At 40.4% G+C, this 26,350-nt stretch overlaps 1 long non-coding RNA gene across 1 annotated transcript in view; it reads left to right on the top strand.

The window, feature by feature from the left end:
* Nucleotides 1-25,749, top strand: part of LOC115369898 (uncharacterized) — a 109,363-nt gene extending 83,614 nt beyond the window's left edge. The window contains exon 4 of the long non-coding RNA XR_003929201.1: nucleotides 25,693-25,749. This is a non-coding gene — a long non-coding RNA (uncharacterized LOC115369898). The remainder of the gene's footprint in view (nucleotides 1-25,692) is intronic.
* Nucleotides 25,750-26,350: the final 601 nt, after the last annotated feature.

Below are 26,350 nucleotides of genomic sequence, written 5' to 3'. Positions count from 1 at the left end.
AGGTTGGTGCCAGGAGCTGAAGTCATAAATATCTGACCCACCAGACGAAACTTTCTACTCAAGATTTTCACAAAGACTCAAAAAAGACTAACATTGGGAATTATATTTTAATATGTGCTTCATTAAATTTCATGTGTTCAGTTTGACCTACATGTGCAATGAGCTATTATTATTGTATCTCAGGCTGGGTTGGAGTTGGTATTTGATATTTGATAGCATAAATCTTTTTCAGTTTTCTCTTATGTATCTGACTTTGATTATTGGTCTTCTCAATTAAAAGGGGTGCCTCCCCCAGTTTGGCAGTAGGCCACAGGAACTGCCTCTTTTAACACCCAGTCTGAAGGGAATCTTTAGTCTGGATTCCCTTGTTCAAATCCAGACTAATGTCAAACTCAGCGTACCTAGTGGATCTTCTCAAAGTGCTGTCCTGTGGAGGCTGTATGGAATCGTGACCAGAGATTCAGTTCAGTAAGATATATCTGTCCTGCTTCAAAGACCAATCAGAGAGAAGCAAACGGGCCTTGATTACCCCTGATAACATCCCTCATTGTCATCATGGGTGCAGGATGTTAACTGGTAACCAGCTAAACTCAAGGGCCAGAGCAACAGTATGAAAGGACTCCTCAAGAACCTGTTTCCATCATGTTATTGGATAGTGTGGCAATATCATTGCCTTGATCCGTCCTGCTTCCCATGTCCTTGTGCACCAGAGGAACATCGAGGGCAAAGCTCTGCTGCCCAAATCAACTGCACAACTCAAGCATGCGCTAACCCGCACACAGCCTGAATGAATCCCCAAACCCATATTCGTTACTCTGGAACTCTGTGATCACAGGTGGAGCCATCTACCTGGGCTCAATTTGCTATAGCACTCGTCTAGTTGCCTCAGCACACTGAAAAGCCAATTAGGTTGAGTCTGTCCAACCCTTTGAACTCAGTTCCTGTATGGGGGGCAGAGAACTTCCCTCCTCATCTGCGAGTTCTTCAGCAACTCATGAAGTGGCAGAGTAACTTGTTAGAGTGGCCCACTTGTGGTTGCACAATTAGAGTAACACCATGGAACTATTGATTAAATCAGAGAGGATTAGCACTATTGGCTTAGGAGGTGAAGTCCAATTACTAAACCCACTGCCACTTCAAAACATGCCATATCACAAGCCTGATTTACTGCAATCACTGTGCGGCTGTGTTTACTGCAAAACTGGGCCTCCAACTCTCCCACACTCTCATTAAACAGAATGGACTACTACTACTATTTCTTTACATGTTAAACACATGAACCAACTGTCATAACTCATTAGTCATAAGTGAAAACAATAGCACTGGCTTACTCATTGCTAAGGGTAACTTAGCTACACACACTGATCAGCTATTTTTCAGAGCTCAAAATCTCGGATTGGCTTGTATTGATAACGTATTGATTTTTGTCATTTGCACATTTGAACAAGGAAATTACGAAATATTATTGTATTGCATTTTAAGACTTACATGTAACAGGTAACTCACTCACAGGTCCTGTGTTTCAGTGTGGAATGCAGACCTGGAAAAAAAAAAGTCAAACATAGAAAAAGACCAAGTAGATAAAACCTGAGGAACAGACAGCTTGCGGACCACAAAGTTACTGCTCAAATCTTATCAGATACCAGTGAACAGGGCTGTTTATGCCACTATGTTTTGAGTAGAATGAGCAAGCTGGAAGGAGGAGCAAGACTCACCTGCTGAGAGGTGGTCTGATCTTAATGATTTTAAGAGAAAGGAGCACCAGAAGGAACTCCCACTGTGGGGTACTGGAATGTATCACTGGAGATTGCCTCCTAGTCCCTTTCAGACATCATTTCTGGGGAGAATGGCTAAACCCTGACCTTTTACCAAACGTCTCATGATGAGAAGAGAATGCTGAGGCATATAGTTTAATAGAAGAAGAATAATAGGTTTCCTCTCCTGCCTCATTCTTACCAACGGGGAGGGAATAAGGGAACATAAGGGACTAAAATAGAGCTCTAACCAAATTGATGTGACAAAATCTAAAATGTAATATTAGTACGGAAACACAGCTTGTCTTTATGGATCATACTGATGCTGAACTGTTGATATATGCTGCATGTTATTATGCATTTTTAGAGTTATGTGTTTTGGCAGACACAGGAGGAATTATTAATATGTCATATTTCCCAGACAGTCTTTGGTGTAAATTTTCTCCGGAGAGCGCAAGCAACAAAAATGACTTCTTCTCCTCAGGGAACAGGAACTGCAATCCGAGGGCACAGTTTACAAATTTTCTTTGCATAGATTCGTAAACTTGAGGGCATGGATTATGAATTGGAGAGCATGGTTTAAAAAGCCGTGTGCACAGATTTCTAAACCGGGAGTACAGATTACATGGGTTGTATTTTACTCAGCTGACCCCAGGGGGCTGCAAATATGTATTTATTCAAAGCAGTTCAGTGTGTTCATGAATGTGTTGCTCTCCTCAGTGTAGAATTAAGTGATAGTGTACACTCACAGAGGACATAGAGAGACCAAAGAGTTACAGGTACTGGAAATATCAATCAGCTCAAAGGTGTAGGATAACATAACAAATTCAGATGCATACTTGACTCGTATTGGATCTTTCGCTCTCTCCTCTCTCTCTCTCTCTCTCTCTCTCTCTCTCTCTGTCTCTCTCTTGTGTGTGCAGGTATGAAATCCATTTTTTTGTGGATTGGAAAGTGAACGTGTGAATGTACAGTACATGAGGTGGAATCAGGTCATAAACACAACAAAAATTTGGCTTTGATTTGAAATATGCCCAGATGAGTTCTGCAGCTTTGCAATTTGTTAGAAAAGTACCGCATGTTACATACAACACATGTGAGAGAGAGATACAGAGAGACAGAAAGCGAATGTGTCTTATGAACTCAGTGCTTTATTAGCAGGAATGATATGTTGATGTTGTTCTGCTTCAGTAAGACAGCGAGTCAAGAGCTGTTTCCCTTGTGGAGAGCCACTTATCAGGCTGGCTTGTGCTGATCTAAGGTTTAGACTTTATGTTTTTAGGTTTTTATCTGAAGCTTTTCTGAGCCCCCTTATCCATCTCTGTGCAGCATGATGTATGATCCATCAGGCCTGCTTTGGCAGCTGTGAATGGTTCTCTATATCTCCATACTGCATCCCTGCATTATGCATATATAACATGGGTATCAGTTACACATAAGAATGAATGGAGGGTAAAGCGACTTGAGAAAGCTCCTGTGGGGCTGTTTATCCCATAAAGATGGAAGTCTGGACCTCCTCTGGATCCGGATCTGTGTGGTTTTGTGAATGTGCTGCACTTGTTGGGTTAGCACATGTTTTTCCTAATTTCAAAAAACAAGTTACATTAAAGGAATATCAAGTTTCTTATCTAATATGTCAAACAGAAGAATGATAGAGTGCTCAAGAATGAGAAAAACAGACGAGTAAAGACAATGAATGGTAGAGACAGAAAGGCAGACAGACAGCAACAGTTCCAGGAAACAGCAGCCCAGTTGCCAGAATAAAATGTAACCATTCCACCTTTCTGCAAAGGAACAAATACGCTGAAATTTCAGCGTCTCTGAAAGTTCTTTTGATCGTGCCATCTGCCACCGCTCACGCCTTCTAATGCAGTGTTTATCACTCACTTCACACTGTGTCACCAAACTTGAAAATGTCATATTTCAACGTGTTTGCAGAAATTGAAAATACCAAACTTTTACTGGCGACTAGGCTGGAGACAGACATATGTTGTGTTCATGCTCCATCTTGTCTTCTCAACAGCCACAACACCATTATAGTCAGTCTGTCCATAAAGAAAAGAAGAAGACTCCTCTGACTCATGTCTTCACTTCAGTCATATTAACTTGAGCAGAATCACTGAACTCAGATCTGCCAAGAAACATGACTTGAATGGTGGAGGAAGAGCCTTGAAATGACTGACAGAATGACAGCCCTGGTATTACTCTGAGAGTCAATCATACACCATTTATCCTCTCATCTTATTTTCTCATTGGCTCAGCCCTCTATTGGGAGAAAATCCACTCTGTTTTCATTGATATTGACAGGGAATCAGATCAAAACTCTGAGGACAGGAAATGATGCAAACATGATCTCACTTTGATTTATTTTTCTGTCTTGAAAGAGAACAAAGTGGAATGGGTTGTGATGTCCGAGATGATGTTTGGCTGTTAAATCAGACTATCATGAAAACAGGAGGAGAGAGGAACAGCGAAAGAAAGGGATGAAAAAATGTGTGTGAAAGATCCAGGTTGACAGTCATGTGTGAAAGGAAATGGAGCCCCAGCTTGATAGAGTCAGTCAGAGGTCAAAGCTTGTCAAGTTCAGTGTCTCAGATGATGTAAAACCCAAAGTGTGTGTGTGTGTGTGTCTTAAGATTACAATTACAATTCTTTGTCAATGTAATCTCATCAGCTGCTCTCAATAATAACAACATAATTTATAATGAAGACACATAATAACAGATGGAAAATCTTAGTCATTAAGAACTTTACACAAAGTAAACTGAGAAAGAAGATCTGCAGCCTCAAATAGCCCCATAACTACTTTGAGCATACAAACAAACACAAAGACTTAATATATACAGACACACTCTTGTATGCATTCACATTATACACACACACGGAGCAGATCCTGTCAGCCTCTCTTGCAGCGACAGAAATGAGCTAATTAGTCTAGAGGACAGACAGGAGGTTGCAGCTGATATGTCATTATGGTCTGAAGTGGAGCCACATCTTTTGTTTTCATCCATTCTTGGAAATGTTTCAAGATATCTGCCTGCAATCTAGCAAAGTGAAATCTAACTAGAACTTACTTGGTTCATTGCAGTGGCTTTAAATCAGTTCAGTCTGTTGTTTGGTTGCTAATTGTCTTTTTTTCTCTCTGTTTTCTGTCCCTCTGTGTTTTTGGGGATGCTGTCTCCTGCCCTGCTCCACCCTGAACTTTCATCTGTGGATCCTGAAACACAGGTAAAGCACAACTAGGTCTTATGCTGGTGTACCATGAGGGTGTGTGTGTGTGTGTGTGGATTAATGTGTGCATGAATTCTGTTTTACAAAGTGTTAGCAGTGTGTAAGTGCGCATACGCATCTGTGTTGCAACACTTTCTCTTTTTCGGAGAACACTTCACAGTCTGTTATATTGTTCAATCCACTCGTATCATCAAGTCAAACTTGTTTTCACATCAAATCTGCTATGCCACTCTACTCACTAAGGAAATTTGGTCTCATACAAGGAGTGGAAAAAATAGTGGTAAGAATGATCTTGGTGCAACTGCAGTGGCACGTCAGTTTTGTGTACAACCAACTGCATGTTGATCACCAGAGGCACCATTGAAAACCGATTTGTCTTCTTCCCCCTGCATTCATTAGAAAGAGAAGAATTATTGATTTAAAGTCTTTATTTATTTAGTCATTATTGATTGTCTTTTAATATTGATATATAGAAGGTCTGGGTTCTGGATACGTGCTGAGAGGATGGGTCATGATGGGTCAAGACAGACAAACCCTCTCGTCCCGTTTCCTACTCCAGTTGAGCATCAAAGAGCCATCGTCAAGTAGACACTGAGGCTGTGTGTTGATGGACTTTCTGCTCTTTGGAGGTGATTCATCTTGATGCTCCATCTGTTGTACACATATTGAGGCTCAGTAGATGTTTTATAGTAGGATAGCAATTTCTTCCTCTCCTTCTGGAGCAGACAGCTGACTCTGATGTGTTTACCACCGTGTGATTACCAGGCACAATATGTCAAAGTGTTAGGAAACAGCAATGCTTATGGGAAGGCGTGTTTGTTTGAGACTCTTTTAAACAATGCAATAAATTTCTTAAGCTACAGCAGCAGAGCAATTCACAACCCCTGTCACATTGTTATATATTTTGCAGCTGTCCTCCAACATTTTCAGCGCAGATAGTAATCATAATAATGATTAACACAGTTACCCCCATCGTCTATTATCATAATGCGGTAATAGCAGCCTCTGTAATATTGTTCTGATGCTCTGCACACACTTTTCATTCTCCCCTGGGGAAGATTATCATATTAAACAGACTCTTCTTGGGTCAGTCCTTTTTATCTAAACTGCACTTCTGTCCAAACCCACAAACCTGCCGGCATAATTCTGCTTGTTTGTGCTACTCCAGTAATATGGAATACAGTGACAGACATTACTGCAAAATAACTGATTACTGAACATTAAATTGTTTTTGATATGCAAATAATTTGCTATCCCTAACTTAATGATCTAGTGTGTTATGATACTGAATGCAATCTCATGTCATGCTGTTCCCCATAAAAATCAGTTGAACAAACAGGGAAACTGAGACAGAACTTGTTTGTATGAAGCTACAGTAGGCTTGTACTTCTTGAAAGGATACAGGTAAGAGCATCCCAGTGCCTGTAGATCTGAACAGCCTGTTACTTCAGCAGTTTCTTTAGCTTCCTCCCTTTCACACCAGTCAAACAACCCCTGCATGGTTTTATGAGGACTGAGGTGCTTTGACAGAGGCAGATGGAGCGTAGAGATATGGGTCAGAAACACAGTTACACACGGTTGACTGGATGACCAACATGGCTGACGTGGTCGACATGACAACATGGTCAGAGGTTATAGTTTGGAGAGAGGATTTGGTGTGGCAGGAGACATGGAAGTGGATGAGCTAACAAGACTACAACATCTCAGCAGGAGAATCCTCAGGAGAGCAGCTGAGGTCTCTTCATCTCAGTTCAGGAAATACAGTTGAATCCAACAGCTGGATGTGGCTGAGAGGGGAGAGAAATAGAAAGACAGTTTTGTGAGTTTTTCACTAACAGGAAGTTTACGTCAGACACGTAGTTCGTGCATCTCATTTCACTTCTGTTGAGGCTTCAGCGACTAAAACCTGACATATCCACATTCACATCCCATGTCAGTGATCTTGTGGCCCTCGTCAACAGTTACATAATCATATACATAAACTAATCTGTCAAATGTCAGATTGGATAATTGACTGGTAAACATGTTGATGGAAAGTGCCAGTTGGATGAATTTAGTGCAATGTAGTGACTGTCAGTCTCTCTCTCTCTCTCTCTCTCTCTCTCTCATTCTGTGTTCAATGAACTGAGGTCCTGAAGTCTGTAAGTCTGTCATTGCTCCATGTGTTGTATGAATTCAAGCAGAGGTCGGGCCTGACAGATAACACAGTCACCTCTCCCTGCATGTGTCAGTGAACTGCTCCTGTAGAGTCAGTCAGCACAGTCCCACACTTTCACACACACACACACACACACACACACACACACACACACACACACACACACACACACAGAGAGAGAGTGTTAGAGTCTGCATGTTCAAAATGTCCACAGCAGAGTGGGTCCTCTAGGCTGTAAGAGGCTCATAAGGAAGCTCAGTCATATGGGGGTAGTGCTCTGTGATTTCCAAGTTATCAGTATATATATTTTTTTTATTTTATTTTTTTTTTTTTTAAATATTGTGACTTGGGGGAAATTGTGGGTTGAAATGCCAGCCAGTAAGTTTGATTTTTTTTTTTTTTTTTTTGTTAAGGTATCTTACTGTAAGCTGTTAAATGGTTTCCATAATTTGTATGGCATTTTCCATTATGTGATGGATGTGTTAAGACCACAGTATTTTCAATTAAGTGCTCCAGCAAGGTACTCCCGCCTCTTTCAACTAAATATGATTAATATATTATGTTATTAATACATTATATTCCAGACTTATGGAGGAACATGAATATCAATCAGAAGGTTATCCAAAAGAATATTCAGATCAGTAAGGAGACAAACATTATTCTCAATTACTGATGATGTCATCCTGTTTTTAATCACTTTATTTGTAGATGAACTCATCAGGACTTCAGGACTAACCAGAAAATACTCCGACTTTTTCATCATAGTCTTTTGTCCAAAGACAAAGACTGTCCTGTCAGAGCTGGATCAGACAGAAATCCTGACTGATTATTTCTGTCTGGAAAACCAGATGGGTGTGGATCATAGATTTAGGACTGATCCACAAGTTAATGTCAACCAGACAAGAGTAATCAAAAGTAGATGTCAAGACTTTTTTTTTTTCTTTTTTTTTTTTTTTTTCAAGTTCAGTCCATTGAATCAGATTAGTAGAAGTGCATTGGAAGTTTCATTAATAGACTACCTCTCTTAATGCAATCTTAATTAGTATTTTTTAATCACACTAATCCAAATAGTCTAATTTATTATCAGTATTTCCATCATGTTTTTTTTCTGTGCTCTTTTGCTATCTCTTTAGAGAACAGATTTCTCTAAAGAGAAATGTCTCTCTCTCTCTTTTTCTCTCTCGAGTCTCCTTCACCTTCTGTCCTGTAAAGCTGGATAGATGTTTGTACAAGCAACCATGGGAATGTGGAGTTTACATTTTAACCTTTTGACTTGAGTCACCTCTACAGTGGAAACCCTTTAACTCTATTAAATGAAGTGAGCCTGTGAGCTAGTTCAGACAGACAACTCGAGTCGCTCCAACCCCAACACAGCATCTACCTGAAGGAATCAAGGTCCCTCATTAGAGGGGTAAGATACTTATTGACACTCACTGTTTCTTTCAACTTGCTCTGGCACATGCTCACAGGGAGTGCTCAAAAAAGAGCCTAGATGCAACAGTAATACAACTCTTTATACGCAGCAGAGTGATGAGACGAAAGGGAGGAGAGGAGAGGAAAATGTGTGCCCCCACCCCATCCCTAGATGTAAGGCAGTGGAGGATTGCCAACAGGCCAGTGGCGATGGTAGTCAGAGTGAGGTTGGAGGTTGATGCACAGGGGGCTGAAGGAGCACCATGCATACAGGGCAGTCCTTTTGGGTCTGTCCCTTTGCCTTGCGGCAGCTGATCTGTGGACAAACACTGAGCACAGGACTGTGGTAGAATGGGCTACGACAAAGTCAAAACTGCTGTTTTGCTGAGGTTATTTTGCCAAACAATCTCTTTGTGGACACCAAAGCCATGCTGAACATTTTGTGAGGGACTTGGATCTGACATGAAATCAGACAGCACCACTCCCAGCACTCCCAGGTTGTTGGTCACTGCCACCATCTGCTTCGGCTGCCAGCTGAAATGTTCGGTCAAAATATTCCAGGTTTTTTTTTTGTCAGTTCATCGGGTGAGGGGCTAGGGGTGGCAGTAGCTGCAGGCCTACCTGCCTCTACCTCTGCAGCAATAGTCATGACAGACGGAAAACCTTTGATGAATCTCTGATGGATAGGAATCTCTGGTTAGGTGGTGAAACCTTTGGGAAGCGATCGCACGGCAGAAAAGGGGCCATTCTTAAAGCGTGGTGCAGCGCATTGTGGGGGAATATGAACTGGCCTGAAAAAAAATTCAGTCATAAATATTTTTTTTGCTTTAATCCCTGAGCTCAGTAATCATCAGGAGTGAAGTAATCATAGTTGATGGAAGCTGAAGGAAACAGGATGAAGAAAAAGCAGAAGAGTTCCTTCTTTTATAAGGGGGGCTCAGAGTGCACAGGCTGAGCTCATACATACATACATTCAAATGTTCACAGTGTGGGGTCATTGATACAATCGAAGAAGGGAAAATCCCATTGAGTCCGCTAAAGGGCAGAGCCTGTGTGAGCGAGAACTCAGTTTTATGTGGTATCAATTATTGATGCCCGTTCCCACCCCCTTGCTTGCTAACAGGTGGGATTTCTTTGTTTCTATATCACTAAGTAATGGTTTCACCTACCAGCTATGTAAACAAACTACAGTGTTCAGTGAACAGGGAAAGAGTTGAGGCATGGCCTGAAAGATCTGCACTTGTATGATAGCCAGTGACTTAATTTGAATTTGTAAAGGATGTATTATGTGACATCACTTAAAGTAGACTGTGGATGGGAAACAATATGACACTCCATCATGCCACAGTCCATCTCTTTATCCATGTGATGATTCAGAGGGGACAGTAGTGCAGCCATCCCATCCCATAATCGTCCTAGTCCTAGTCCTAATAGTCCTGTAGAACTCGCTTGCTGCCTTCATTGTGCCTCTGCTTTCTCTCGCTCTCGCTTCCTCCTCTCTCATGAATTAATAGAGATGATAGCTGTTGCTTCTCTTTTCACACCAAACCAACACGATGGTGCATAGCAGCAAGGCTGACCAGAGAGATTTCATAATCAATTTTATCAATTTTTGTAGGTGCAGACTTTTCTCTCTAAGCCAGATTTCTTTTGGCGAACTAATTTGGTTTGTACTGAGACAGTCTCAGAACCCTTCAGCTTCTGCTGGCTGCTTGATTCCATTTGCATTTCTGTTTCCGTTTCTTTTATTACAAGTGTTGGACATTTCTCCGCACAATACAGAAATCAATATTTTTTGCATAAAACTCGGACAACTTGGGTCTGAAGCATAGAGTGAGACTGTGGTTTAATAGACCAATACTCTACTCTGGTAGAAGTCTCTCTCTCTCTCTCTCTCTCTCTCTCTCTCTCTCTCTCTCTCTCTCTCACTCTCTCTCTCTCAGTCATAACCTTCTTGATGAGCAACACCTTAAAACATCTGACTCCTGAGGTGATGCAGGAGACCTCTGCACACAGTCACACTAAAACAGGCAAAAATCTTCAGGGAAAGTTTCCGAGGGTTTGTTTGTTAGCTGAGAGCTCTGGTGGGGTGGAGCAGAGCGCCCAAGTATAACAAGAGCACAACAGTAATAAATCAAATGCTCTCAGCAGAGTCACAGATAATCAGCTGGAGGCCTGTGTGATGGAAGCCACTGGGGTGGCGTCACTGGAAATAGACAAAGGAGCGCTTTATTCAGGACAGGGACCAACAGCAAGGAAACTGGAGCTCCAAGAGTCATTAGCATCACAGTACAAATACTGCAGAGTATCTGCAACTTTCTGTAAATGATCCAGTTTAGAGGTCACAGCACAGAGAGGAGACAACACAGTTTAATGTGGTGTCATATTTTTAGCATGTTAGATCAATATAGGTTCATTCTGTAACATATTGTGATACTTGATGGATGGGGAGTAAAGTAGCCTAACATAGGTGTACCTTTCCTACAGTCTGAGGGCTGGTATTTATTCAAATGAATCATATATGCATAAAAAAGAAGAAGAAAAAAAATCTCAATCCAAGATCACTGGTAATTCATACTAAATGTATATTTCAACACCATGAAGTACAGCTGTATGAAAACCTCCATACATGCATGTGATGATTAGCACATTAACTGAGTCTTGATTGGGAAAGTAGAATAGGAGGCAGCACATCAGTGTAGAGGGCAAGTGCAGAATATCAATAAGGCAATGTTCACACATGACATTTTGTGTTCAATTAAAAGCAGAAATTAGTTCAACTTTCCAGAAAAAAATGGCCTCTTTCATCAGCAGTCCAATCAAAACAACAAGAAGAGGCTGTTTGTCAACAACATCACTGGTTTTCTGAATTTTAATATCACATGAAAAAGCGCTGTTGTGATTTTTTTCCCCACAAAATATGGTGGCAGCTAAAAGAAAAAAATAATGAGTTAGTCATTTACATGCATACATCCATGTGTGTATGTTGTGTGTGTGTGTGTGTGTGTGTGTGTGTGTGTGTGTGTGTGTGTGTGTGTATGCGTGTTTGACTGCTGATTTCATTTGATCAAATGTGCAGAGGGCAAAGCTTTTCTCCGTAATCGTCTCCAAGTGAGAGAGAATAAGACAGATCCTCCTGTCAGCAGAGCCTCCATATACAAGCAGGACATTTAAACCCGCTGGCAAACAAACTAATTCTGTGCTAATCCAATATGTTCACATCTTGTTTGGAACGAGCTAAAATCATTACAACCCTCTACCCTGTGCTGTCTCCAATTGAAATACTGGAGACACAGTATTGACTGCAGTCTAATCAAGCTCCATACCATCAGTACAGATTAAAACAACGCACAGAAACCACATGTTGTGTTTGGATCCCAGACAAACAAAATCTCTGTCTTAGCATTGTGTGGTGAACCCAATAAAAATTAAAGAAATTTTAAATGTGCTCCCTGTGTGGGGAAGTAGGTCAAACATATTTCTGTGAAAAGAACTGCAAACAGCAGGACACATTACTATAACAGCAGTCTCTGTGCAAAGTCTGTTTCTTCTTTTGTAACTGACCATAGCTTTTTGGCTTAAAGCAATAACCCAGGCTTATAACAGAAAACAAATGATTTAAACTACACACAATGATATATTGACAGTTCAGTATTGCAGTTGGAGGTGTGTGTGTGTGTGTGTGTGTGTGTGTGTGTGTGTGTGTGTGTGTGTGTGTGTGTGCGCACGCGCGCTCTGTAGTCAGGACCCTTCAAAGGTAGAGGAGAATTTGTGACACCTATGTTCTGTTTGTTCATCAAGCACCAGGACAGACCAAGTGCTGCAAAATAATAGACACACACACCCACATGCATGCATACACACATACACACACACACACACACACACACACACACAGTCTTGGTACTTCAGCAGAGTCAACCAGCTGACGAGAGCCATTGCCACTTAGAGCCTCAACAGAAGGGCTGCTAATTAGCTGTGGTCTATGTTTACTCCTAAGAGACAGGCAGTTAGTGTGTGTGTGTGTGTGTGTGTGTGTGTGTGTGTGTGTGTGTGTGTGAAATTTCTCCCCTAACTGAAGTGAGTCTGTTTCATGTGAGTTTGACTCTCCTCTAAATCAAACAGCAGCTCTACTCTGATACAGAGCTTTATATCTGCACATTTCTCATAAATGTAGAAGATAGAAAGAACTTCTGATCTGAGGATAAACTTTTTATAACCTCTGAGGAGTCAAAACCACATCCAAGAGCCATATTCATCAATTTCTGTCATGAGAATTGCAGAAAATGATGAAATCTATTTGCGGGATGAATTGAAAGTGAGAGAGACAAAGTGATTGTAACTCTGTGGAGCAGACTGAGTCGTAGGAAGAGAAATGTGGAATCACATCTCACAGATTGGACACCCGCTTCTGAATCCTTTTATTCTCCAAGCCTGATCATACCTACCTCGAATGATGCTGGAGACAAACTGCATTGGTAGGTGGTGATCTGTCTCTATACCGCATACAGCCTTTCTTATAAAGAAAAGAGAAAAACCTTTTGTGGCAAAGAAAGAAGTCAGTGTGAAGGTTATTGTTTGCCCTTTTTCTTTGAGGGCTTTGTGTTTTCTTTGTCACTGTTTCTTTTGATATATATTGCAATTTACTCATTCTATTCAATAGTGCTCTTCTAACTCTATGAGGGATTGGATTTTCATTTCAGACAACTATTTTCCAATCGAAAAAATAGTATCAATTTGTGTGTGTTTGTTTCTGTCACATCCCACGACACCTCCCTCTTTTCCTTGTGCTCTCACTGTTGAAAAGAACAGCAGGCATAAATCCATTTTGTTTCTCTATACTATTTCAAATTAATACTGTTAAGTTTCTTTTTTTCCCTCTCTATTGCTTATCTCTGGATGAACCTTTTCATGACTGCTGTCTATTTTTGACTAGGCCTAATCCTTTCCCTCAAAGTGCAGCTAAATTGATTTATATTACTCTTTCAGTATATTTATGCTATCTGTTATGAGTATATGTGTGTTTTTTATTTGTGCCATGTAAGCCCTTCTCAGTTTTTCCTGCATGCTCTTTGTGCAATGCTTAGACAGCTTGGTAATTAAAGAGACAAAAAAATGACCTCCTGCAAAAAAATGACCCCATGTGTCATTTGTACAGCAACTTATTATGACCTATAGCCACATTTCGAAGTTAAGCAACCTCTAGTGGTCATGTAACAACACTGTGGTGTAGTATTAAGGGAGCGACACAGTCTGTGTGAGGAGCCTGGTGGGTGGCAAGTTTAAATCCCATCTCAAGCAAGAACAGTGTTTGTTTTCAGCTAATATTAACGAATGTTTTATAACTTTAATCATGACCTTTCCCTTACCTTAACCAAGTATTTTTTAGTGGCTGTCTTGCTCAGGAAGTGGTCATTTGGGTTGCATTAGAGATGCTCCTTTGGGTTGTTTGTGCTGTTATTTAGGAAACACTCCTGTTGGTCGTCTCCAAGGGTTGGAACAAATGAACTGTGCAGTCATAAGGGTTGGAGGAGACTTGTTGTTGTAATGAGAATTCAGAAATAATATGTTCCTGTGACCAATCAGCACCTGATTGCAAATACTGTCTGTGCATGGGGACTCCTGCTCACAATAATACATTATGGTTTTGAGACATGTGAAAAGGTGTTAATGATTAATCTCTGCACTCTTTTCACATTCAACAGTCGCTGCCAAGTTAACAGGGTTGACTGCAATAGGAGAATAATGTCATTTTCTAGTACCTGCATCTGTCAAAATACCACAACTTTACAACAGAGCTCCACCCTCCAGGATGTATATAATGAGTGAAGTGTGTAAATGAGATTCCTGGGTGTGGATATGTTAGTATGCACAGCCACCATGAAAGTAGAATAATTGGTCCCAGAGAAATAAGGTGTGAAACATTAATAAACCATAAGCTGTCACTTATATAGTTACTGTGGATCTTTTCACATACAGAGGAGTCTGACACAGTTTTGACATCACTGATTCTTGGGAATTTGGATAAAACAGGTTTTAATTTTGGGGAAAAAAAGTGCGTTAAATTACAAAATCTGAAGGTATATCATTATAGGCCAAGGTCTTGGCTGTTCAGCAATGTACTGGTGCAACCTCCTCATTTTGTATTTTTTTCATAAAATAGGTTTTTCCAGTTATTAGGCTACTTTGTTTTTGTCAACACCGTCACTGTAATGTTTTTTTTTTATTTGAAAAACATATTTTTGTATTAAAGAGACTATTACTTTAATAATCCAACAGCACCAAAGAAACATATTGTAAGCATATTCATTTAAAACAAATATAACTGCCTCTGACGGTGGTGACACTAATCTGACGGTGGTGACAGTCGCCTCATTAAAACATACATTTCCAAAATTTATACCACTCAAGTCAATAGCTTGCTTATCATGGTAATTCAAATCATTCCAGCTTCTCTCTGAATCTGTGAATTAATGAATTATAATATCTACACTATTTTTAACTTAAACTTTGACCATTCCTGGACACTTTACACAGTCATGAAAACACTGCAGACCTATATTGAGGTTAATTTAAAATCATAATATGAATGCAATTTGATTAATTCTGCACATAGAGTACACATAGACCCTGATGACAGAAATGTGTCATTTAACCCAAGAAAATGCAAAAGTTTTTGATGATAAAAAAAAACAACAAAAAAAAAAAAAAAAAAAAAAAAAAAAAAACGTGTGTTACAGGAGGTTTACTGAAGTCAGGGTAAAGCATTCTGACATTGCAGCAGTTTGGGATTTTGATGGATTTCCTCTGACTCACGCTGTGTAGACAGAAGATAAAATAACTTTTGATGGTTGAGATTCAGCCTGAAATGAACATTCAAAACACCTTTCTGATTGAGACATATTTCTCCCTCAGGCATCTCATGAGTCTTTTTTTTTTTTTTTTATAACAACAGTAGAAAATACTGATGTTGGCGATACACATTCCTCTGTCTTCACTTTGCTTATGCATGTCTATCTGTCTTTCTGTCTTTTTCACTTTATATCACTTATGGTGATATAAATGGTTATCTTGTCCAAACTTATGTGTGCTTTGAAGTTTTTGTCTTTGTGGACCTTTTTTCCTCTCAGGTGTTGATGTCTTTGCTGTTCTCTAGCCAGTGTAAAGTAGCAGTATTCATAGAAAATGTGATTTCATTGTCTTTTTTTTTTTTTTTTTTTTTTTTTTTTACAAGATAGATAATACAGATAGATTTATACAGTGGTGGAAAAAAGTTTTCGGACACCCCATGCATTTGTGAAATATTGCATTAAGAATCACTCTTAGGTCTTCAAGTGCAATTTCTTTTAGTACAGTCACAGCCAAAATACTAAATAAATCCTAAAAAAGCCATTAAAAACTTAAAATTGATTCGTTCCATAAAAAGACATAAGAAATTTTGAGTATTGGGTCATTTTGGTACCAGTGATGAAGGTCGTTCTTTTTATTAAAAGACACAATTTTTGTTGCCAAGCTTCATGTCTATATAAAGCCAGCACATCTGAAAATTCTTTAGACACAAAAATGGCTAAAACAAGGAACCTAACGCAGGAAACACGCCTGAAGATACAGATTCTCAGCCAGGAAGGGTACAGCTGCCGCCAGATAGCCAGGAAGTGTAGATGCAGTCCTTCAGCAGTTGGATACACTCTGCAGAAATACAGACGAGCCAACAGCTTGGAAGACAAACCAAGATCTGGGCATCCAAGGGTTTCTTCAGCAAGAAATGATCCGCATGTGCAGGCAAAACCGCCGAATGACATCACAGGAGCTTCAGCAGCAGTGGTCGAACCAAACCGGTGTCCAGTGTTCCACCCGCACTGTACGTGGCCGACTTTTAGATCATGGCTTAAGGTCCTACAAGGCTATCAAGAAGCCCCTGATCAATGAGAGACAGAGGCTAGCCCGGCGTCGTTGGGCCCAGGCACACAAGAACTGGACGGCCAGGAATTGGAAGAAGATTCTGTGGTCAGAAGAATTTGTCAAGAACTTAGTTCTGTTAGTTTTTCTTGTAAACAATGAACAAAAAAATATAATTTGTATTTGTTTGTATCTGTCTAATTCAGCCACACTTTTTGAAACACAAAAAAGATTTTTCCACAAATATTTCATGATAATATTTGAGATTGTGTAAAATTTTAAGGGTGTCCAAAAACTTTTTTCCACCACTGTACATTTTGGCCTTGTATCAGCACATAACTGAGGACATTATCACCATTGTGTTGTTTTAATTTAGCCAATAAAATGATGGTTATCCAACATTCCTTACCTTCTTCCTGTGGCTTACACATGTCAGAAGGCTTTCAAAATAAGTAATCTGTCTAAAAATATACCTTATCCTTAATATTCCTTGTCCTTTAACAGCTTTTGCATCTGTTGTTGAGTGAGAGGAAACTCCCACTAAGTACAGTTTGTTTGAGTCCTTTTAGGGCAGTTGGAGTGAAATTCTAAATTACAGGCACTAACTTCTCTTTCTCTGTAAGAGCTCAAGTGGTGGAGCCCACATCTCCTCTATTACTGCATGTTACTTCCCTTCTCAGGGGAGGAGACTTCAAAGTCCTTCAGTCACACTGAGCAGAAAGAGAGGAGAATGAGTGCAGGGGAGAGAGGACGACACATCAGTATCTCTCTCTTTCTCTCCCTCTCTCGCATGAGAATACTAAGTGGATGGATATTGCTTGTGGTGTTCTGCAAAAAGTTGGATGCTGAGGCTTGGACAGACACCTTTTTTCTGATGTCTGTAGGGTGTGAATGTGGGTTTTTTTTTATCCCTTTTTATGCTGCTGCACTGCAAGTTTTATTTGCTTTCTCTAGAGAAGTGGGAGATAAGGGCGTCCCTTGGCTGTTTGAGAAACCTGTGTTTTTTTTGTTTTTGTTTTTTTTTTTCCATGCCGTTCCTCCTGCATATACTGTGAACTCTGAACAGAACTGCACTGAGGTCTGATTTTGTGAGGGCTGAGACAAATTGTGCATAATTTAAGGAGAGTTTATGATTGGATGACAGCAAAGCAGGTGGCTGTTATGGTTGGTGTCTTGCTACCTTGACTGACCCTGAGAAAGCCTACATTAGCAGCAGCCATGAAGAGACTGAAAGATGTAAATTAAAGATTTCAATTGCTGTGGAAAACTGGCTGGAGGGGGAGGGGAAGCTGCACACCCTGCAGGCTCCTGAGCTCCTGCAGTATGATTATCTATCTATCTATCTATCTATCTATCTATCTATCTATCTATCTATCTATCTATCTATCTATCACCTTATTCAACCCTACTTGTGAAGGAGTGGGGGCTAAAATTGTTGGGTGGCTTCAAGGTGGCCATGTTTGTTTATGGTTCAAAGCATAACACATTGCTCTGGCACAAGTTGGTGCTTCATGATTTCGTGTATGAGGCCACTAAGCTGGCTGTCTGCAGCACAAGGCAGAGACAGACAGAAGCCAGTGGAAGGGTAGATGGACCCTGTATTTACACATGGTGGCTCTACCTTTATTTATGCATACATTCACACAAACTTAGAGCTCACTCCTGGTGAGTGAGCTCTAAGTTGTTGTAAGTTGTTGTAGTGTGTTGCATTCGCCCCGCTGTGTTAATGAGTTGGGTTGGCAAAACAGGGCGTAACATTTTGCCCTGTTAAATACTAAGATCTTGTGTGCTTTCAAGATCACATGGCCTGTATAATTATGCCTTTTGTTTGTTATGTTGCTTTTTACCACCAATAACTTGTTTTGGGTTTATGGAAAATGACTGGAAAAATGTAGATAATCTTTGAGTCAAATATATTTGGTTGTAAGAAGCTGCTCTGTTCTGTAGGAAAATGTCTAAATAATAATTTAATTTCTCAATGTAATTATTAAGTAGACCTTAATTAATTATTAAGGGCTACAGAAGGCCTTGGTGCAGTCAGTCTTGGCTGGGTTATCGAGGAGGTAACATCTGTTGCATTTTTGGGCTATGTTTTGAACTATATCTGTACAGAGAGATTGTTATTGAGGAGTTATTGAGGAACTCTGTTTGTAACATTCTTGAAATCTCTTTTTTTAAAAAACAGTCTCACTGTTTTCACCTTGGGAGGCCAGCACAATCAATCACACCATCATATTCTCTGGCTACGCTTGCGTTTTTTCCATTTTTTCAGAGGAATTTGAAATAGGACCCCACAACAATCTTTATATAAGTCAATACAGGAACCCTTTAAAACCAGCCCTTTAGTTGGGTTGGTAAAGAGTATTTGTAAAGCAAATGCTGAATACTTACAGCAAATGAATGAAGATGAGAGCAGAGGCAACATTATATCCACTCCTCCATGTCCACTGTCTGAACCACATTAACCATTCTATCCAGTGTTGCAGGGCAAAGGGGAGTGAAAGTTCACACTTCTCAACAGCAGACCAGACAGAGGACTCTAACAAATGACTGAGCAGAATTCTGGATAGCCACAGAAAACTAGGGAGATTTATAATAAATTAATTCAGCGTGCATTTTATTCATCTGCATTCCTATTTTCTTTTTTTTTTTTTTTGGTTTTCTACAGTCAAATGCAACAGGTGTTGCATAAGTAGCTTTCAATGCAAATGTCATGATCCTTAAAGAAGGGAATGTAAATGCCCAGATATTAATACCCTGCTAATGGACATAAGGAAGTGTGCTGTGAGAGCAAACATACACGGCAAAGCTAAATTGAATAGGGCAGAATAAAGTTTTTAAAGCCAGGCTGAATATATGCAATCACAGCAGGAGAGAATAAATGGCACAGCGGTGAGCCGAGCTCTGAACTCTGCTGCTGCTCCGTCTCTGTCCATGGTGCTGACTGGGAGGCTGCAGCTGCTTACTGCCCTACAGAGTGCTGAATGCTTGACCGCATAAATAGAGTTATATAATAGTTTGTTAAATGTCTAAAATATTAATTTTATTAGTTCTAGCAGTTGATATGCCATGTTTGTTGTTGTTTTGTTTGTTTGACAAAAGAATGTCAGATTTCTGGTCAATGTCCATATTGGCCAGATGACTGAGGAGAGGGCACAAGCCAAGACATCGTTTCCAGGGCAGTCGCCAGAAGTTCCTAAAAAGACCGCTACCTGAGATAACACATTAGACTCCATCAGAGCCAATCCAGAACCACTGGAGCCCACAAAGGCTCAGATTCCAAGGACCCTATTTTTGTGCTGGTGTTAAGCATGGGTTGCACACTAACCAATCCTAATGCCAACAAGGTGCAAATTTCATTCAGTATTAAACTAGATTTGGGGCATTTTCACCAGTTCAGGACTGCTCCAGAGTCATTGAAGTGTAGATGTGGGCTAGCATAGATAACCTCCCTAAGTTTCACTTCTGATAATCTCTGCTTTTGTATTTCTTTCTTTGCATTTCCTTTTTACATTGATTTTTTTCCCCTTTAACCTTGCTGTTTTGAATAAAGTCTTCTTTTCTTTCTTTTGATCTCTCTTGCTGCCTTTGTTTTAGACCACCCCTCACCACACCACCCCCTTTTCTCTCTCTAGCAGACTGAGGTGTGCTACACTGGAAAGAAATTCATTCTTTTCTATCCCAGCAGGGCAATGATCAACAACTTGATCAAAACTCTGTATCATCAAATGTTTTCTCATTCCACTCACATAAGCAAACACATCCCAAAAAATGTCCACACACTGTAGCACACTCCAAATGTACCATACGATTCAATACACCAGCATGTTATATTCCAATTCCTATTCTAAAATCTAGCACAACCAAGCCTGAGGTTCTCATATTCCCTTCTCGGAGACCAAAAGTGCCCCAAAGCCACCCCACATACAGCAGCACTGCAACAGCAAATCCTGCAACACAAGCTTGAGGTTTTCACTCTGACATCCAAAGGTTTGTTGGAGGACAAAAGCCCTGTGGGCTGGAATTTAATTATGAATCAAGACACGTATGGGTCAGGAACTTTAAACTTAGTGTTCAGTTGTAGTCATGAGTGAAACGGACCGTAAAATGCATCTGGATTTTCTTCTTAATGAGGGAATGTAATGAGGTTGACTTTTCATCTGCAGTGATGAGTCTGATGGCCAGAACTTTAAACCCAAAGAAGCTGTATGTAATTATAGATTGAAGTGGACTGGTAGACAGACTTGCCATATGTGATGTTTCATTTATAAAACTAATTTCAAACAGTTGTGTGTGAGAAACAGAGGTCATTGGGAAAACTATGTATTTATAATTTAAAATAACTTTTAACAACCCAGACATTTGAACACTGACTTTTGCAGTTTTGACTCTAACATGACATGTCTTTTGGAATCAGTAGTCTCACATTTATTTTTCAGCATGTTTATTTGATGTGATTCATCTAACCTTTGCTTTGCTTGTCCCTTTGTGTTGCTGCTGGCACATTATAATGAAAAGAGTCTTCTTAATCATTTGAACCTAAATACAAATGAGCAGAATGAAGGGGAAAAAATGGAGAGAGAGCAATAAATTTTTACAACATTTAACAGTCTAGCCAGTGGGTTTTAGCTGGACTGAGAGTTCCTTTCTGACATGAGAAATGAACATAAAGAAATCAAAAACTGACTTATCTATAACCAAATCTGTAACTAAGCCTTTAAATGACTCTCCCAGTTGATCTTGAAACCTAACCTGGTTGCCTGTGGCTTGGACATCCATGATCGGGTCATGTTGAAAAAAGCATACCTTCGTGCCTCAAATGTACAACGATTTGAACGCTGTGTCCACACACTTACTTAAGATTCAAAAGACAGGGATTTTCTTGGCACCTCTGAGACATTAAAGCAAGCATCCTTAAGGCCAGTGCTGAATGAAACACCCGGCTTGACCAATTCCCATAGCTTCTAAAAGGTAAGCATTTGGAATAGTCTTTGAGAAATGTATGCATTCAGTGGATAGAGATCCACAATTGCTCTCACATCTTCGGTGTTCTTGGGTGCAAGAAAACAGACTTTGGAACAAGGAACTCTTTCTACAAAAATACTTCATTTTTTGAGAGCATCTATGCTTTCCTATGGGTAATACCTGACTCCCTGACTCCTGAGAATGGAAGTGGGATGGAAGCAGTGCACACCCCTGTTTGAGCATTGTGCTCAAGTTCAAATTCAAGTTTATTTAAAGCCCAACAATGCTGTTCACAGTTTGAAAAGGGTTTTATGTGTTCACAAGTTTACAGGATGAAACCCCCTGACTTAATCCTAATAGCAGACAGCAAGCTGTAACAGAGGAAAATTGGAAGAAATCTTGAAAGACCACATATAGAGAGAAGACCCCTTAATGGGGTGTTCTTGCCTGTTATTAGTTGCAACACAGACTCAGCCCTAAGTTATTCACTAATGCTTTCATGGTCCCATTATATCTGACTTGTGTTGGCGTGGACTTTCTGCTTCCCAACCAGCTACCTAACCAGTTGATCCAGGTGTAAAATGTCAGCCAGCAAGTCGACCTGCAAAGTGATGCCTTGGTGTAATACGTCTTCTACTGCAGTCTGGTGAAATATGTCTGGCCAGAGATGAGCGCCTTGGTGATGGGTCCCAGTGACATTGCCTCCACATACTCCCATATTTCACCCAGTTTCAGGGCTACAAAGTCAGTCTTTGTCATTAACCACCAGTCCATAGACACCTTGCAGCAGCTGTTTGATGCGGTGAGGAGGGGTGGAGTGTGGAAGATGAATTTTCTCTGCAGTGAACCTCATCATGGAAGTCCTGTCTTTCCATTGAGGTGTGGGGTTGGATAAAGGATGTATAGGCTACTGCTTCACCAGAGACAGACAAAACATCCTCTTCGCTGTCTTTCAGCAGCACTGGCTCATATTGGTGCCAGTGAAGATCCGTAGCAATAATCAAATCAGGGTGAATCAGTCAGTACTTAGCAAGAGGTGCTTCTGATGATGCCATCCTAAGGCAATGTTGTCTGGGAAAAGTCAGTGAGAAATGAGGAGTTCATAGGGTTGAATAGGCTTGTCGTGATTGCATGGGCAAATGCATGCACTTTTTCAGTGTGCTGAGGCATATTAATGAGTTGTTTAACCAAAAAATAAAACCAGACCACAAATACAAGAGTCTGCCCAGTGCTGAACAGACTCTTCCTGAGAGGTCGCCCATATGTTATGTATAATGCCTTGTAAATGATGCCAGTCTCAACAGATGTGAAATGACATGAGTCAACTCCTCCTGTCTTCTCTGACGGCACATCATTGTTTTTTCAGGGCGATATTATGTAAAAGACATCAAGTTGAGCTGTGTTGATTTCCTGCACGTCTGGTTGGTTCTTTCTGTGTTGACTATTACTGTAGCAGAATAACATTTGAATAATGTGTCTGGAGTGAAATGAAGATGTGTGGGAGTGAAAGTGTTTTTCTGGTGAAATGGTGTATGGTTAATCAATATGATGGATTGGCTCAGCTGCTTTATGACAGGTGTGTGTGTGTGTGTGTGTGTGTGTGTGTGTGTGTGTGTGTGTGTGTGTGAATGCGTGGGTGGGTGCGCAGTTTGATAGCCAGACTCATTTGTTTTCTCTAAGGCTATTTTAAATGTCTCTCTATGGAAAGAGAGTATCTGGTGACCAATACAGTCATCACTGTATGGCTGATATCCAAGCAGCCACACAAAACACTTGTGTCTGCGCATCATGCTCACCACATACAGACACACACACACACACACACACACACACACACACACACACACACACACACACACACACACACACAGTGAAGTAGTCAAATATGTGTGCATATGGGCATGTGTGCCTTTTTCCATACATCTACTGGTTTCAAGGCTGATCTGTCTTTAGGAACCATTTGACATTTTAATCTTGACACACTGATTTCAGTTTTATTACTATCCTCAATATCAGTTACCTGAAAAAAAGACTGATTGTACTTTGTGCTTCTTATATTTTGCGCTTTTTCGATCTAATGAAAAAGAAGAGATCATTCTGGATAGGTTAAATGTATCTGGGTAACTGCATGTTGCAAAATAAATCTTGTCTCTCTTTAGCTTTGAAACAGCTTTTCTTTGCGTTGATGAATTTGTTTGAAACTAGGTTCACCAGACTCACCACACTCTACTATCTCTGGTGTCTGGAAAGGCTGTTTTTATCTTGTCGACTTTTGATGCAGATACACACACAGCTACACACATGCACACACCTGTGATAGTAGACTGTGCCTGTGGCATCCATGTTGGATATCACCAATTTTCAATTGAAGAATCAACGCCACAATTGCAGCTGATGATGTAGCAGGTTGAGGGGCAATGGACATTCATTTCATTGGTGGGTGAGTGGTATTGTGATTTCAAAACATGAGAACCAATCACAAACAATGCTTAGAATTTTAGTGAATACCATCAGAACTGCAGAGAGTTCAAACAATACTCCAGCTTGCTGTTACATCCAACACATCATTATCATTTACTGCAGTTTTGTCATGAAGTTGATTTCTTGACCCTGCAAAAACTTCATCCCAGATCCAGATCAATAACAAAATTTAACAAATTGCTGTTTGGCTCAAGACCTTTCACTCGGCTAAATTGCATGGATATCTGTCGGAATGTAAACTATATTTTCCCCACTCTATTTGTGACATTAGCTTTTAGGCAATATATTGGTCTGCACCAGTCTTCATGAACGGTTCGGAGCTGGAGTGAGGGAGGAGCGGTGTGTCGTTATTTAACGTGGTGCGGTGGACAGTGTTGCCAACTTAGCGACTTTCTCGCTAAGTCTGGCGACTTTCCCACTCCCCATGGCGACTTTTTTTTGTCAAAAGTGACTAGCGATAAATCTAGCAACTTTTCCTGGTGTTATTGGAGACTTTTCTGGTATTTTGGAGACTGACATGAAAGCACATATCGTTCTTCTGCAGTTCCTGTTCTCAGCGAGCCGCGGGTGCTGCCGCGAGCCCCTGCCCTGCCCCAAAGTACTCACAGGCGGTCACAGCCTCGAGCCACGCACGGCAGTCGCAGGCAGCTGCAGTCAGGAGAGGAGCAGAGAGGAGACCCTCACCACTCCGCATCCAGGCAGCAAATGAATTGCGCAAGCTCAAAGCCGCCATTGATCCCACCCTTCCTTACAGAGCAGGATGTAAATGTAAATGTTTATTCATTGTCACACTAAAATAAATCACTGCATTTGACTCACACAGCCTCAGTCACTTACTCACAATTCCAGAAAATGTCAATCATATAAAACAATACTATGTTAATAAAAATAATATTTAGTAGTTTGTAGTAAATTTGTAGTTCTAAAACATATTTAGGGTGTTTTTTTTACTCACTTTTTGTGTCTCCCATGACGATATTCCCTTCCTACAGCGTCCATTACAATCACGTGCAAATTGCCAATTATGCAAATTAGGCGATGACGTCATTTGGCGACTTCTAGCGACTTTTAGGACAGCCAATAGCTACTTTCCTTACTGAGGAGTTGGCAACACTGGTGGTGGAGCGGGTTTCTTTATTGCCGTTCCATTGCTCTGGTGCGGAGTGAGTGGTGAATTACCCCCGCTCCCAGCCTATATATATATTTATATACTGTATATATATATATACACACACACACACACACACACACACACACACACACACATATATATATATATATATATATAGTATAGAAATCTGTAAACTTAGCTGCCTAATCCTGAACGCTAGGCCTAGTGTTTCTCTGCCAGAGCTATCTGTCAAGAAGAAAGCCTACTGTAGTGGGCTACCAGCCACCACGCCATCTATAGATGTAGCTAGGCTACAGCAATGCACTCTGGATTTATGAACAGACTCGGAAAACAGTTGCCGTCACTTGCTGACTTGTGACCTTAGTGGATTGGATGACACATCACAGATTTGCCTGCGGAACAGGTAAGTGTTGTCATGCTAACGTTATCTGATGGTCTTGTTGGAATACCGGTAACTGTTAGCGTTATTTTAACCATGGTAACGTTAGCTAATGTTAACGTAGACGTCACTTGTTTTATGATGTTGTGCAGCTTGTCTGGGCAGGCTAAGTTAGTGATGGGATAGCCTATTGTTGACTGCCTGTTCACCTACTGTACTGTAACCCAGAATCATCATTAATAGTAATATGAGCGGAGCGATTGTGGAGCAGTATTTAGAGGAATTGGGGTGAGCGATTCGGTGCGAGGTGTGGGCCGCAGGGATGGTTGGAGCAGGGTGGTGCGAGCGAATTGCCGTTACTGTGTGAGTTTGGTATGACTATTTCTTCCGTTCCGAGCCGCTCATGTACTCTGGTCTGCACATGTATTAGGCATTGTTTTTCAGCAGTGGGCCTTGAGTAAAATCAACTCACCTGTTGGTCTCCAAATCTGAGCCAACTCAAACCACTTATTTTTTCAACATTTGGTTACGCAAGGCATTTATTGTAATGCAAAATAAATGAAGTGAAAGTAGCATTAGGCCAGCAATCAAACGGCAAGCTGCTGCACTGATACTGATAGTGTTATGATGATTGAAAACAAGATACCACAAGTCTAAGTCAAGATTTTGTAGCAGCAGTTTCCATTTTTATCTTTAATAAAATGCTGAAATGAAGTGAAGTTTTTTTTTTTTTTTTTTTTTTTTAAATTATACTCTGCGAAAAAGTAATAAGAAAACATAACATGTGGTGTTTAGCATTAACATTAACATAAATCAAACTGGCTGTTTTCAGCTTTACAAATGTGATAGTAGAACTGCAGCAATCGCTCCTACTTTTTTTTTTTTTTTTTTCCCCAAAAAAGTAGCAGAGATGAAACACAATGAAACATGCTGTAGGA

The sequence above is a fragment of the Myripristis murdjan genome, chromosome 13, assembly GCF_902150065.1.
Source record: "Myripristis murdjan chromosome 13, fMyrMur1.1, whole genome shotgun sequence".
NCBI lineage: Eukaryota > Metazoa > Chordata > Actinopteri > Holocentriformes > Holocentridae > Myripristis > Myripristis murdjan.
Note: the sequence above shows the minus strand (reverse complement) of the source record. Positions and strands in the feature narration are given on the sequence as shown.